The following is a 13,782-nucleotide window of genomic DNA, read 5'->3' as shown; positions in this document are numbered from 1 at the left end:
AGCAAATTCGACCAAAGGAAGGAGGCCTGGCTTGGAGTTTGGCAAACTGGTTGGTCCCACCAGCTCAAGGGAAGAAGATTCCTTGCAGATCTCCCCTGTCATCGAAGTTTGGAGATTCGTACCCGCAGCAGGGCTTCACCGGGAGGTTCAGCCATGGTAGTGGTCCTCTTCTTTCAGCTTCTCTTCGGTTCTCTCAATCCAGTGATGACTCTGCCTTCCTAGTCCCAGAGACCTGCTTTTTATGCAGTTTTCACCCATTCACACAGCCTGGCTGTCAATCACACAGCAAGGTGGCTGTCCTGGCGGGACAATCACCACAGCCAATCATACAGAGTGCAACATGGGTCTCCAATGAGACCCTGTGCAGGGAGTCTCAAACCCCTCCTTCACATCCTGTCCCCTTCAGACATTCAGGCGCCTAAGGACAGCGAACAAAGGAACCAAACCTGGTTTGGTGCACAGAGTAAAACACGTGAAAGACCTTTACAAAAAGAAATAGCGAATAAACCCAGCCGGAACCAAAATAAAATAAAAGGGGTCCAGAGTATTAAAGGTTGTGGCTACTAACCTAGCCTAAAACAGTACCAAGGCTATTATCATAGACCGCGGTAGGGAAAAAATGGTAGATACCACTGCCACCAACCAAATCTTGAAGAAAGGGGAACAAAATAATGTTCCGTGAGAAACAGACAAAAAGTGATAACTATTAACCCTTTCCAGTACTCTATGTAAGATAGGTTGTACTGGGTCTGTGAATTTAACCAGACTAATAAAGTCAATGGCAATTTTACATGTTCTGAGATACAGTAGTCAGTCTCAGAAAATGGAGTACAGAGTGGGAAGTCTGAAAAAGACAAACCTGTGTCACTGCACTAAAGGTGCTGTGTGACACACAGTAAAAAGATGATGCCTATGGAGTAGGTGAGATTCCATAGTCTATGAACACAAAAATGTAAAACACATGTAAGAGCGGGGAAAAAAAAGGTTCACACTTTTACCAGGTGAAAAATAAATCCTAGAAATCTGCTCCCTAACACTGCTGGACTTGGAATGAATTACCGCCTCCGTGATTGCCGGAATCACCGAGACATTACAGCCCGGTGACCCGGTAATTCCGGAGGTGGAATCACGTAAATCTCCATTCCCGTGCAGTCCCACAGGACTACTTAGGGATGGGGACAATGGAATGACCGGTTCCATCTATTACGGAGCCAGTGTTTTCATTTCTGTCTGCAGGTGGATGGCGTTACTCCTGCCAGGTCAGACCTGGTGGGAGTGACACCTCCTGCCTGCAGAACTTGTAATCTGCCAGTCCGGAAACAACGGTGGCAGCGGATTTACCACCACCATTGTTTCCAGACATGTCAGGGTCATAATGAGGCCCATGGACTCAAACGTACTGCTTACCTGAAGGACCTTTTGTTCGATAATTATTGAATTCCTATAGAAGCACTTTCTTTAGTTAAGTTGTCCCGAAGCATTACTCATGTGCTGAAAAATAACAATCCTGGCACATTTAGTTTAGTTCAGAACCTACCAATTTCATATGTTTCCTCAATTTGAACACAGACCCTAACATATTGCTAAGCATATTCTTTTATCTGGATTTTCATGTGCTGATCAATTTCAAACATTTGACACCACCTTTCTCAGGAATTGCGCTTTGAATTACAAATGCCTCACAAATTCAATCCACATTTAGTTGTGCAAGTAAACGCATAGGCCTGGTGAAGACATACGACTTAATCCATCAGCCAGCCCTTATGTTTTTATTCCAATCAAGGTTATACTTTCTGTGACCCAAAGGGGTTTTGAGGGTGCTAAAAGCTGTTTTACATATGACAGAATTCAATGGATCCTAGGAGATGTCATCGTTTACCACCTCCAAAGGCAGTATTGTGGAGTGGGCCCCGTTCCCGAGCTCCCAGGGTCTCCCAGTCCCATCCTGTAACCTTTCTCCTGTGGACTTGTCTCTGATGCTACAAAGCACAGCTTTCTAGTCACTCTGTCCATTGGTGCCAAACTATATATCTTGACACAATGTGAGATGGATATAATGCCCTCTGCTGCTCACACATGGAAATGTGTTTCCCCTGACCTTGTTGACCATAACATTTTATGTGCACACTTGCACATTCTCTACATAGAGTTCACCTCCTCCCAGCCATTCACTAGAAACAGAAGAGGATGAGGTCCCTGGTGATCAGCGGCTCAGACTGCCAAATGCATCAATGTCATCTGATTTCCCTCCATGGAGGATCTGATTTTGTCTACCCTAACTAACATCCGTCTCAAGTGTCTAGCTCTGATCTGAGAGTTCTTGCTGGAACTGGCAACAATTAAAATACCAAAAAAGCACCCAACCCACAGCAAATATATTTCTGTGATTAGCAAGTATTCAGTTTAGGGTTCTTAAAGGTTTTCTTAAGCAACTATGCATGTCATCAATCTAACATAATATTGGATGGTATTCTACTTCATTAGTCAATAAGAAGGATAGACTTTGATTGGTTGGTCGTTTGCTCATCTGACCTTGAAAACCTTTAAGCAGTGCCAAATGACATGGTGAGTAAGGAGAGATGGGCAAACGGCTATCCTGTTTAAAGAAGCTACTACGCTCTGTTTCCAGGCATTGAGGTCTTCACTGCCAGTATTGTTCGTGGCCTTGGAGTGCTGCCTCTGTGTCTGGATGTGCTAGGAAAGTGGCATGTGCACTTTTTAATTGGCCCTGGAATAAATGGGCACTGTTTAAGTCACATGGTAAAGTACCACTGTTCAGAGCTCAATTTCATGTATTTGTTGGATTTTCTACTGTTTTAACACGTGTGTGCTTTTTCGCGGTTTCCACTTGTGGAGATTTATATTCATTCATCATGGGATCAATTGGCACAGCTTTTTGCACATGGCATTCTGGGATATGTTTAATTCTCACTGATACTAACTTTATCTAATGTAGTTTCAGCTTGATAAGCCAAAATCCCCTCAGCACACTGACCTTCGTGTCTGGAGCTCGTCTGAGCATCGTGATGCCTGAAAACCTGTTTTAAGAAATTCTTTGTCAGGATACAGTATTTCAGAATTGAGGCCTAGCAGAGTTTGTTCTGAGTAATGGCTATACTTCTGTTCCTTCTGTACCATATTGTGTTCTTCATGTCTTTCATGTTAATGTTCTCCGTGTCTATATGTACCTGTTTTTCATGTCTATGTGTGAGTGTTATTCATATCTACTTGTGAGTGTTCTTCATGCCTGTCCTGCTCATCGTGTCTGTTGCATGTGCTTTATGTGTATGCCTATTGCCATTTAATGATTCCCTGCATGTATATTTAATAAAACGAGCTACCTATCACCCTACTTGTGTCACACAATCTATTCTACTCATAATGGCAACTACATGGCCCTTAGTGCTTTGCTAATGGTTTACTGAACCTTAATCAGTGTATACATCTGTTCCCAATTGTAAACAAGAGGGGGAACTAGGGGCCTGGCCAACACTGTTGCAAATCTCATCTCCATTACCACACCCCCCCTCTGGTCAATTTACTGACCCTCCCTACGTTTTGCTCCATCATGCCATATTCATACTTAGGTATCCATATCTTGCACCTCCCTCATGTTGTCTCCTTGTTATATGTACACTTCTGCCCCACATGTCAATGACGCAGTGAAGCAGTAATCCCCATCTCCTTCAGAGTCCATCCAGTGCTCTGCGTCGAGAGGGGGCTCAGACATAGTGCCTGGGTTCCTCATTGGACTTTCAATGACATGCATTTCAGTTTGGGTGTGTATGTGCTACACGTTATCTGTACCCAGTATTACTGTCATCATGTACTGCTCTACGGGAATTTTCCCAGTGTTTCTACACTGCAACAATATTATTTGCACAATGCAGAGGCCAGTCAATATGAATAGCAAGACTGCTACTGGTATGTTACATTTGTTACCCAGCCAGTAAGGTAACCATGAAAACAGAGTTGTAAACCAGTCTCAATTTGCAGCTTCACTGGTTTCTTGGACCATTTGTTTGTGCAGTTTTTGCAGAGACATTCTTACTTCTGTCAAGCTCCTGTTCTGCTCATCATGTGCAGGTTCAAATGTGCAGCATCTTCAGGCAATTCTTGCACATACACCTCCCTCCATGGAAGTAACGAGGTTGAGGACATACCTGTTCTGGAGAGTCATCAATCTGATGACTCTCAGCTCTTTAATTGCATTAAATCCCTTTTCTGTGGCATTAATGGCCTAAAGTAACTTCCATCTGGTTATATGCAATCATTTGGCATATGCTGACATTTGCAAGCCAGGGGCAAGAAGAGATGCAAAGAATATATATGCCCTGCTGAACAGTCTGTTTTCAGTTGTGATATTGTCTAATGCATTGAATGATTCCTTCGATAAATAATGATCTTATTTTGTGCATTGTGATCCTTTTTCCCTCTGTCCACCTTTTACAATGGGGTTTTCTACTAAATTCACCACAACACTGTGTGCAACTACCAGTGCCGGTGCATTTAACTCTGCTAGTGAGCAGATGCCTCCCCAATTTGGCGTGAGCTGCATATAGGCTTGCAGACTACAGGCCCAATAGTGATCTCTGGAGCCACTAACAACACAGCTGAACTCCTTTAAATCTGCAAGGAACTTGCCAGTACTACCGCAGTCTCCTTTTCTCCCCCGCCCCTCCCAGGCCTTATGCTCTGCATTGGCCTCCCACTTTTCCTCCAAAACTCTTGACATCCTGTCCTCTCTGTCATCTGATCCCTCATCAAACCCCTATCCTTCTTGCATCTCCTCTGGCACCCCTCCCCCATACTCACCTCCCTCTATCCCATTGCACCAGATGGGATCTCTGGAGTCATCCATGCTATGAATGTCTCCTCTAAGCAGTTGCTACTCTGCTCCTGCAGAACCATCAAGGACAACATCTGCATTCTTGCTGCCACCCTAGCTGACCTCTGCAACTACTCTTTTGCCACAGACCTTTTCCCTCAACTTATCAGGCACTGCCTTGTGCACCCTCCCCTAAAACATTTATCTGCTGATCCCTCTTACCTGGCTAACTATCATCCTATTTCTATCACCCCTTTCTTGGGCAAACACATGGAGAATCTGGTAATCCCCCAACTGCCCCGCCACACTGAACTGGATGGCTAGCTCTATAACCACAATCCAGTTTCAGGATAGCCAGAGGCACTGAAACCACTCTCCTGAATACCCAAGAAGACCTACTCTCTAATCTGGACTCTATCTGTCCATCGGTGCTGATGCTCCTCAATCTCACCTATGCCTTTGACACTGTCAACCACACCATCCTCATAAACTGTCTCTGTGATACCCTAGGTATCACAGACAGGATACTGGCTTGGCTTACCTCTTTCCTCTCAAACTGACCCTCCCAAGTTCAAATGGGTCATTTTCTGACCTCCACCTCACTCTCTATATATGGGGTCCCTCAGGGCTCTAACCTATCGCCATGACTCTTTAACATCTACCTGGCCCCTTTGGCCCACCTGATCTCCACCTACTCCCCTCACTTCCAGTGTTATGCAGATGACACACAACTCTCTTTCCAGTTGCCTTCCCCTACTGCTTCCTCGTCCTCTTCCTGCCTTATACCTGACTGCCTGACAGCTATTCAGGCGTGGGGCTCTGCCAATGATCTCTGTCTCAATGCCAGCAAGACTGAGATCCACCTCATCGAGATGCCTGCTCCCAGCTTCCCCCTCACTCTCGACTCGTTGGGTGCCCTCCCCTCACCCACTTGTGAGACAAAAACCTTAGAATCATCTTTAACTCCTGTCTCTCCTTCTCTCCACACATCACATACCTGCGTAGAAGTCCAATTTACAGCTCTATCTCATAAGGGGCATTCTACCTTTACTCAACTTTCCCCAGGGGTTCAATGTCTCCAGAGTCCTGGTTCTCTCTAAGCTTGACTACTGCAACAGCCTCTTCCTCAACCTTCCTCTTTCCTCCCTTTGCCCACTCCAAATAATCCAGAATAGGGCTGTGCGACTAATCCTTGGCCTCAAACCCAGTGGAACACATATCTCCAGCCCTAAAGTCTCTACACTGGCCCCTCTTCATCATCCACAAGGCTGTCTGAGCCCTGGGACAGTTAGGGGTTTTGTCAGAGGGCTATTACATAACTTGTGTGGTATTTTAGTATCGTGGTAAAATAGTGGTAATGTGGTAACACAGCGTTTTTATAGTAGTGCCCTATATGATGGGACAGGACTCCCCCTCTAATATTTGTATTCCTTTTAGGGTTGACTGTAAGTGCACAATAATGAACTTAGCACTCACAGGGTCAAAACAGCACTAACTGTCATTCCAGTCACTTATTTATGAAACTGGACTACCGTCTTTAACGGATTGTTCATAACACTCTTCATTATGTTCAATGATCCACAATACACACACATCATACGTTTTCTAGCTTGCTAGCTGGTTCCCAAACTTTACCTCCCACTTTTGAACATGTGGTAAAATATTTTACTGCTTTTGGTCCCACTGGGCGCTTCCCTGTGGTTTCCCCTCATGGTCAATGAATTCACATAGGCACAGAAAACACAACCCCACTGATTAAGTTTTTTTTTTTTTTTAATAATTGCTTAATACACATTAACATGTCTCCATCAGATGTATGATTAGCCTGTGTTCATAATAATGCATTCACTTCACATCGCTTACCCAGATCTTAAACTCAAAGACAGTAGGCAGAGTTTACTATCTAAAAGGAAAGACAAAAACAAACAACATAGCAACAAGACAACTTTTTCATTTTCTGTTATGTCAGAGTGTTCTCAATTACAAATGTGAGAAAGAAAAATAACATTTCTGTTAAAAAATAACAGTCTAATTCTGACTGACTGACTGATAGGTAACACACTCTCCGCACGCTCCTCAATTCTATAGATACTCACATTCAATTGTGAAGATTCGGCACTATTATCAGGAAAGACCCCTCTCTGAAGTGGATTATCTGCAAGCGGGAGTGTTGCAAATTCTGCAGGCTTGGCAGCCCAGTTAGAAGACGTCAACCTCTCTGCGACCCATCCTCTTACAATGCTGCCTGGGAGCGAATCACATCTTTCAGCACAGCCTGGCTCTTCCCTCTCTGCTCAGCTGCTCTACTGGTCTCCTCTCTTTGAAAAATAAAATAATCAATCTCCACCCCTCCTTCCAGCTAGATTTATACCCTAGACCTGTCAATCTTACTGAACCTGCCCTTTTCCCTGACGTCTCACATCATCACCCCTGCAGATTTTTCTAGAATCATGGCATTTCTCTATCCCAACACCACCTCCCAAGTATTTGTATCCATTGCTTCCTGGGTCGCATAATAGAGCCTTCTGAATGGAAGCACAGCCCATGCATTATGCATGCACGTTTAAACTTCCACTGAACAAAAACAGAATCTGTCATCTGAATCACTTTGCACTGTTTTGTTAAAGGGAAAATTAATTATTGGGTGTTATTTGATAGGAAAGTGTTAGTTAATTAATCTAGGTTAGCATATGTATTCAGTGCAAACCGTACAGATGGCCCATTCACCATAAAATGGATTATTTAAATTATGCGCAGTGTGCATGTCTATTTGCTGTCTTTATTTTTGCATTCAGCTTATTGCTTCCACTGAAAGTAATGTCATGTACTACAGCATCCTGTTTACTGCCACCACAAAAATAAATGCATTATCTTTCCCTACAGGACCACTCTACATCCAGCTTTCCATCCCTTTATAACGTTTAGCCACAACCCTCCGGTCCACTGGCTCCAACTCTTTGCAGGTCAAACATCTCTCCAATTAGAAAGGTGGAGGTAGATCCCTCTCCTACGCTGTCGCCTCCCTCTGGAACAGCCTCCCTCTCCCCATCAGACTTGACCCGGATCTTCTTAGGTTCTGGATACTGCTCAAGACCTTCCTTTTCTCATCTGCCTTCCATCTCCCCTTCCCTTGCTAAACTCTACACCTGCCGCTGCAACTGGGGCCTGGTCCCTTTTGAGTCATACAGGGACCAAACCAGCCCCCTGCCAGTCTCTCCCAGCATCCTTTGCCAGCACTTGCCATTGGGCCCCCTTTCACGGACTATCCCTACCCAGTCTGCCTGCCCACTGCACTTTGCCTCCCCTTCTCCCTCTTTCCACTGGCGCTTGCTGCCTTGGTCTGTCTAGCACCCCCAACCCAACCCCACTGTGAGGTCTCCCCATATTGCATTTCCCCTTTACACATACCCACTTGCAGTTATCTCCTGAAGCACTTGCATGGTAGGATTGTCACAAGGCCAATATAAACATCTCTTTGTTTTTCATGTTCTGTTTTTCGTATGATATCCCATTCCCTTCCGCCTTCTTGTCTTGTAGCGCTTGGAAACACATGTGTATAGGCACCATACACATGTGCAATAACTACATTATTGAATGAGTTCCCTAGATGGGGAACTCCCATCCCCTGCACACTATCATGGGCTAGTCTGCAAAATATTAAGACTTTCTTATTTCAATAAATGGAGTCTTTCTTCAAAAATGCACTTAATAGGTTTTAAGGAACTGATTCACATTGTTAAGAAAAAAGCAAACATATCCATACATCCCACCAAATGAGTCAATACAGTAGTGATTTTTAAAAAGTAGATAAACATAATCAATCATAAAATAGGGGAGGGGATTAGTCCCAGCGTGTTTCGAGAGATCCTCTCTTCATCAGGGGGTTTCTTATAATATTCCTCTGAAAACTCAGTGCTCCTCTGGCATATAGAGCATGTTGCGTATTCCACAAACAAACACTAGTGCTATTCAATTTCCTGGAAGATAGAGAGTAACCCTAATAAGTAAAGTGCATTCATGTGATCCAGTCATATTGTAGCTCAGAATGAGCATATCGATTCTCATCTGCCTTATCTGCTAGAGTGGCTTCAAAGGTCACTAAACTGATGACCTGTATTTCTTGATAACCTGTGGAGAAAAGGATTCCTAAATATATGTAGTACATCACAACTTCTCTATATCTATCACATATATAGTCTGCCAATTGTAGCTTATGATGCTATTGAGCACTCACCCGGATAGTTGGTCAGGATTGTGTGTAGATCATTCAGGGAAATTATTCTGCTGTTTTCTGCTCTATTAGGGAAACATGTGCTCTATAAACAATTACAGTCATAATTTGTTATACCTAATATCCTTGTTTTTATTATGTAAAAAATATTTAGTGGCCAGGATAATTAATAAACTAGTCACGCTCATCCCATTTCAATTTTGCATGTGTTCAGCTGGTATAGAGTGCAATGTCCTTTTTACTTGTTCCTTATAATCTGTTAGTGTAAATGTAGATAGCGTTGTATTAATATTGAATTCATGTAAAAGTGCCAGGGTCCAAGCTCTCATGTCCCCTTCGAATTCCTTAAGATGATTAACTATCTTAACAGGATTTAGTTAAAACTATTTTTATTCCTCAACTTACCTATGAAACGAGTGGAGGGAGTTCCTACAACTGTCTCTGTAGATTGCAGGATCGCAGCCCTACAAAATGGCTGCTATTTATTATTGCCTTCCATCCTTGGCAACGTCATTGCGTTGTGACGCTTGTGATGTCGATAATGTCAATAGTTCCATTGTTTATTCTGCGTCCATATCACAGGCATATGTTAGAACCGTAGGGTTCACGTATTTCCAGAAAAGCCTAAGTACACTCTTTTTTATGTAAAAATAGAAATAAAGCAAGGGCTGTAACATTTAGTTCCGCACATGCCCGCACACCGAACTTGCCACAGCTGAAAGCGTTGCATCGTGGTCTGCCAAATTTGCCCCGGGTCTGGAGCTCCCACAGCGAGGGCAAGAACTTCTCATGTTCCAGTTCCCTTTTTTCCCACTGGAGAAGTTAGGCTTCTTCCTTTGGTCTACAGCACATCAGGGTCATCTAGGCATGGGGGGCACGAAAAGACATATTAGGCAATCCTTTTGGTGGCCAGGAATCGATAGTGAGGTTGAGAGATATGTGAGGGGTTGCAGAGAATGTGAAAAGAGTGACAAGAGTAAAGTTATTAGGGAGACCCCCATGAGACCTTTGAGTGTTCCAAATGAGCCTTGGAAAAAGGTTGCAGTGGATTTGATGGGTCCCCTGCAAGATTTAGGAAATGATTTCAAGTACTTAATTGTTCTTGTGGATTATCATTCAAATTGGGTTGAGTGTAAGGCGATAAGAGAGGCCATCACTACAAAATGATTGCATTCTTCGAAGAAGTATTTTATAGGGATGGTTTCCCCACAGAGCTAGTATCAGACAATGGGGTGCAGTTCTGTTCTGACAGAATGGTGGAGTTCTTTAAGAGGTTTGGTATCAGACATTACAGAACGGCCCTCTACCAACCTAGGGCAAATGGTTTGGTAGAAAGGGCAAACAGATTTATAAAAGGAGGGCTACAGTTAGCCATGGTGTCAGGCCTAAATTGGCAGACTACTTTAAGGGAAATGGTGTGGAACTACTGCACGACCCCGCATTCAGTTACCAGGGTTTCTCCGTTTATGTCCCTCAAAGGCAGGCAACCAGGGACCAAATTGTGTCTGGGATGGTTGGACTTGGCAAAGAGTACTTATGTGGACAGAACTAAGGTTATGTCACTTTTAAGAGAGGCTCAGGATGAGTACATGGAGAGGGCGAATGCTGAAAGGAAGTCCAAAGCTATATAAAAAAAAAACAGATTGTCTCCTAAGTGTATCGAAAGCAAATTCATTGTGCCAAAAATAATTTCTGTAGTTAGAGGAAATGTAGCTATCATGGTGGGAGGTGAATGCTGGTCCATGTCAAGATTGGTGAAATGTAACAACAGTGGTTCAGTCGAGGATTGTGAAAGTGCGGAGGGTGACAATGATGATGATTTGTCATCTGGTTCAAATGCAAACAAGAGTGTAGACAATAATGCATTGAAGGATAACAATGTGAATGTGAATTTGGAGAGAGTGAGGAGCAAGCCCCTTTGGTTAAGAGATTATTATCTTGAATGAATTCGACATTGTAGGGGAGGAGATGTGTTGAGATATTACTTCTTTTATGTGTATTAAGCATCAGTTCATCAGAGTTTTACATGTGTCCATACATTCAATATTTTGTACATTGCTTCATCACTAATATGCACCATTGTGAGGTAATATATTCTTTCCAGAATGTTGTGCTTTGAGAGTGTTCTATATGTGGTCAGTTGGTGCCTGCTCCTGGAGGCAGTGCCTGCTGTCACCTTCTGTTTAGCTGAATAAACTTCCTAAAGTGTATACTTTTGGTTTGGCCCCATATTCTTAACACTATCCCTGAGCAAGTTCTACCCGACCTGCATGTGTAGAAAAAATCAATTGCATTGTTGGAGTGCTTTTGTGAGTCTTGTTCTGCTGATCTAATTGCCTCGCTGCTCTCGCCAAAGTACTCAAAACTAGTGTAATGATATCTCTCATAGGAATATATAAAGCGTGTGCAATTTCTAATGGCATATGCTTGACATTTTCCCTGTCTGATGGCAGCACATTGCCGCAGCGACCGCTTCACTAATATTGCAGAAATAGTGTCCATCCTGTGTTTCTTTTCTGATGAGTACATACATGATGTGTTGCAGAAGACATGTTTCTGTGTGCTGTGGCTTCTGAAATAATGCAATATCCTGTGCGTTTGACTTGTTAGATAATTCCTTCCAAAGATTGTATTGACAAATACAAATGTATGTCCCATATTTTTTACAATGTTCTAGGTGAGGCAACTACCCCACAATGCCAAGCTGGCCAGATGAGATGAATGAAGTGAAATGATGAGTTTACTACTCATAAGTATTGTATCATATTTAGGTTTATTGTAAGGAAGTCCCCAGGAGGGCCAACCTTCAACAGCCATTCATCTTTGTGTATGATTCTGGAATTCTAGATTCCAGAACCATACACGAGAGCATGACGCGGTTAAGGAACTATGTACATCATAGTTAACTTATAGAGTTAACTACATCATAACAAACAATATGCATATGAATGAATATTTCAATTAAAGAGCACATAAGACAATTAAATGAATATACTCAATTGATCAACATGACATTACTATAAAATTATTTTAAAGGATATAGAAAGGTGTGCTGACACTACATCAGATGGTTGGTTCACTCTAACTCAATCAATGCACAAATACGCCATATAAGTTCAATAATATATAAATTCCTGTTTGCAATTTCGCACAATTCTCCTGGATCTCAAAGACCTATACTTATTTCCCATTATCTCTCCAAATGACTTTTGACTTGTATCAACATCACTTGCAGGTACAATGTCATCTCTGACATCTCTTGAAAACATATGGTTGTCCTTTGACATCTCTCCTGTGGAACTTTGGCTTGCTTCATTTCTCATTACTTCTCCCTTCCTTGCCAGTACAACATCATCGCAAGACAACTTCTTGACATCATCTAAAAATACTGATTTCCTTGAACATTCTGTCACTCTTTGGGGAGAACGAAACTTCGAGTCTCCTTTCATTACTTTCTTGGGTTCTCTTACCCTAATCCAATCTCCTCTCTCAATCCTGCTTTCCAACACATGTTTTTGCTTATCATAATAATTCTTGTATTCATTTTGTCTTTTCTTTATCTTCCTCACAATCTCTTCCAAATTAATTTCCTTATTTTTTTTAGTACAAGCCAAGCAGGTCTAAGTCTATTGGTAGCAATTCTCCCTCTCGTAAGGGTGAACGGTTCTTCCTCCATCACAGAGTGTGGAGTGACTCCATGGCCCTCATTACAACACCAGCGGTAACCAATGGCGCTATTAGCACCATGGTTGCTGCCGGTATTGTAATGAATCCGCCAATGGTAAATGGGGAAATACCGCCCCATTCCAAGGTTGGCGGGGCGGTAATTCCCCATTTACCATTGGCCCTTCCCCATTCCCATTTTTGCCCCATTGGGCTCAATGGGACTGGGGAAGGCGGTAATTACGGTACCGCAAATTGCAGTACCATAATTACCTCGGAAGTCCCTTTGCGGGTCCCTACTTTAACGGCTGGTCCAGACCAGCTGTTAAGGTCGGGAGCCGCAAAGGGACCTCGTAATCAGGCGTTAAGGGTTTAACAGCGGCGACACCTTTTACAGCGCCGTTAAACCATTAACGACAGGGTCGTAATGACACCCCATATGTGTTGAGTGCCTCTTTGAGCGTCTCCCTTCATGGCAATTTATTAGCAATGGGCAATTGAATGATTCCCTTTATAAACCGGTTCATCCTTTCTACTAACCCATTTCCCATGGGATGATACAACGCTGTTGTACTGTGTTTGATAGCTAGCTCCTTCAAAAAATATTGAACTTCCAATGATAAGAATTGGACCCCATTATCAGATACAAGTTCTTGAGGGTCTCCTTCCCTACTAAATACCTCCTCTAAAAACTTCATGACTTTCATAGCCATCACAGATCCTTCAATCACACCACACTCCAGCTATTTGGAAGTATAATCTACCAACACGATGAAATAAACCTTCTGGGGTTCGAGCATCTCAAAGGGACCAGTTATGTCAATGGCTAACTTTGTCCAAACTGAACTAGGCACTTCTACAGGTTGTTACAGTGTATTGCGAGTCATTTTTCTTTTATCGCTTACTGTGCACGCAGTACACTCCTTGACCAAAGCTTCTAACTCACCCCACATATTCGGCCACCAGTAGGCTTCTCTCACTCTTCTCTTCATTAAACTTCTCCCCACATGGCCTTCATGGGCAATTTCCATAATTCTGTCTCTCAAAACCACTGGTGGAA

The sequence above is a fragment of the Ambystoma mexicanum genome, chromosome 2q (assembly GCF_040938575.1).
Source record: "Ambystoma mexicanum isolate Mex_15411 chromosome 2q, UKY_AmexF1_1, whole genome shotgun sequence".
Lineage (NCBI taxonomy): Eukaryota > Metazoa > Chordata > Amphibia > Caudata > Ambystomatidae > Ambystoma > Ambystoma mexicanum.
The sequence above is the reverse complement of the archived record's forward strand: the minus strand, read 5'-3'. Positions refer to the sequence as shown.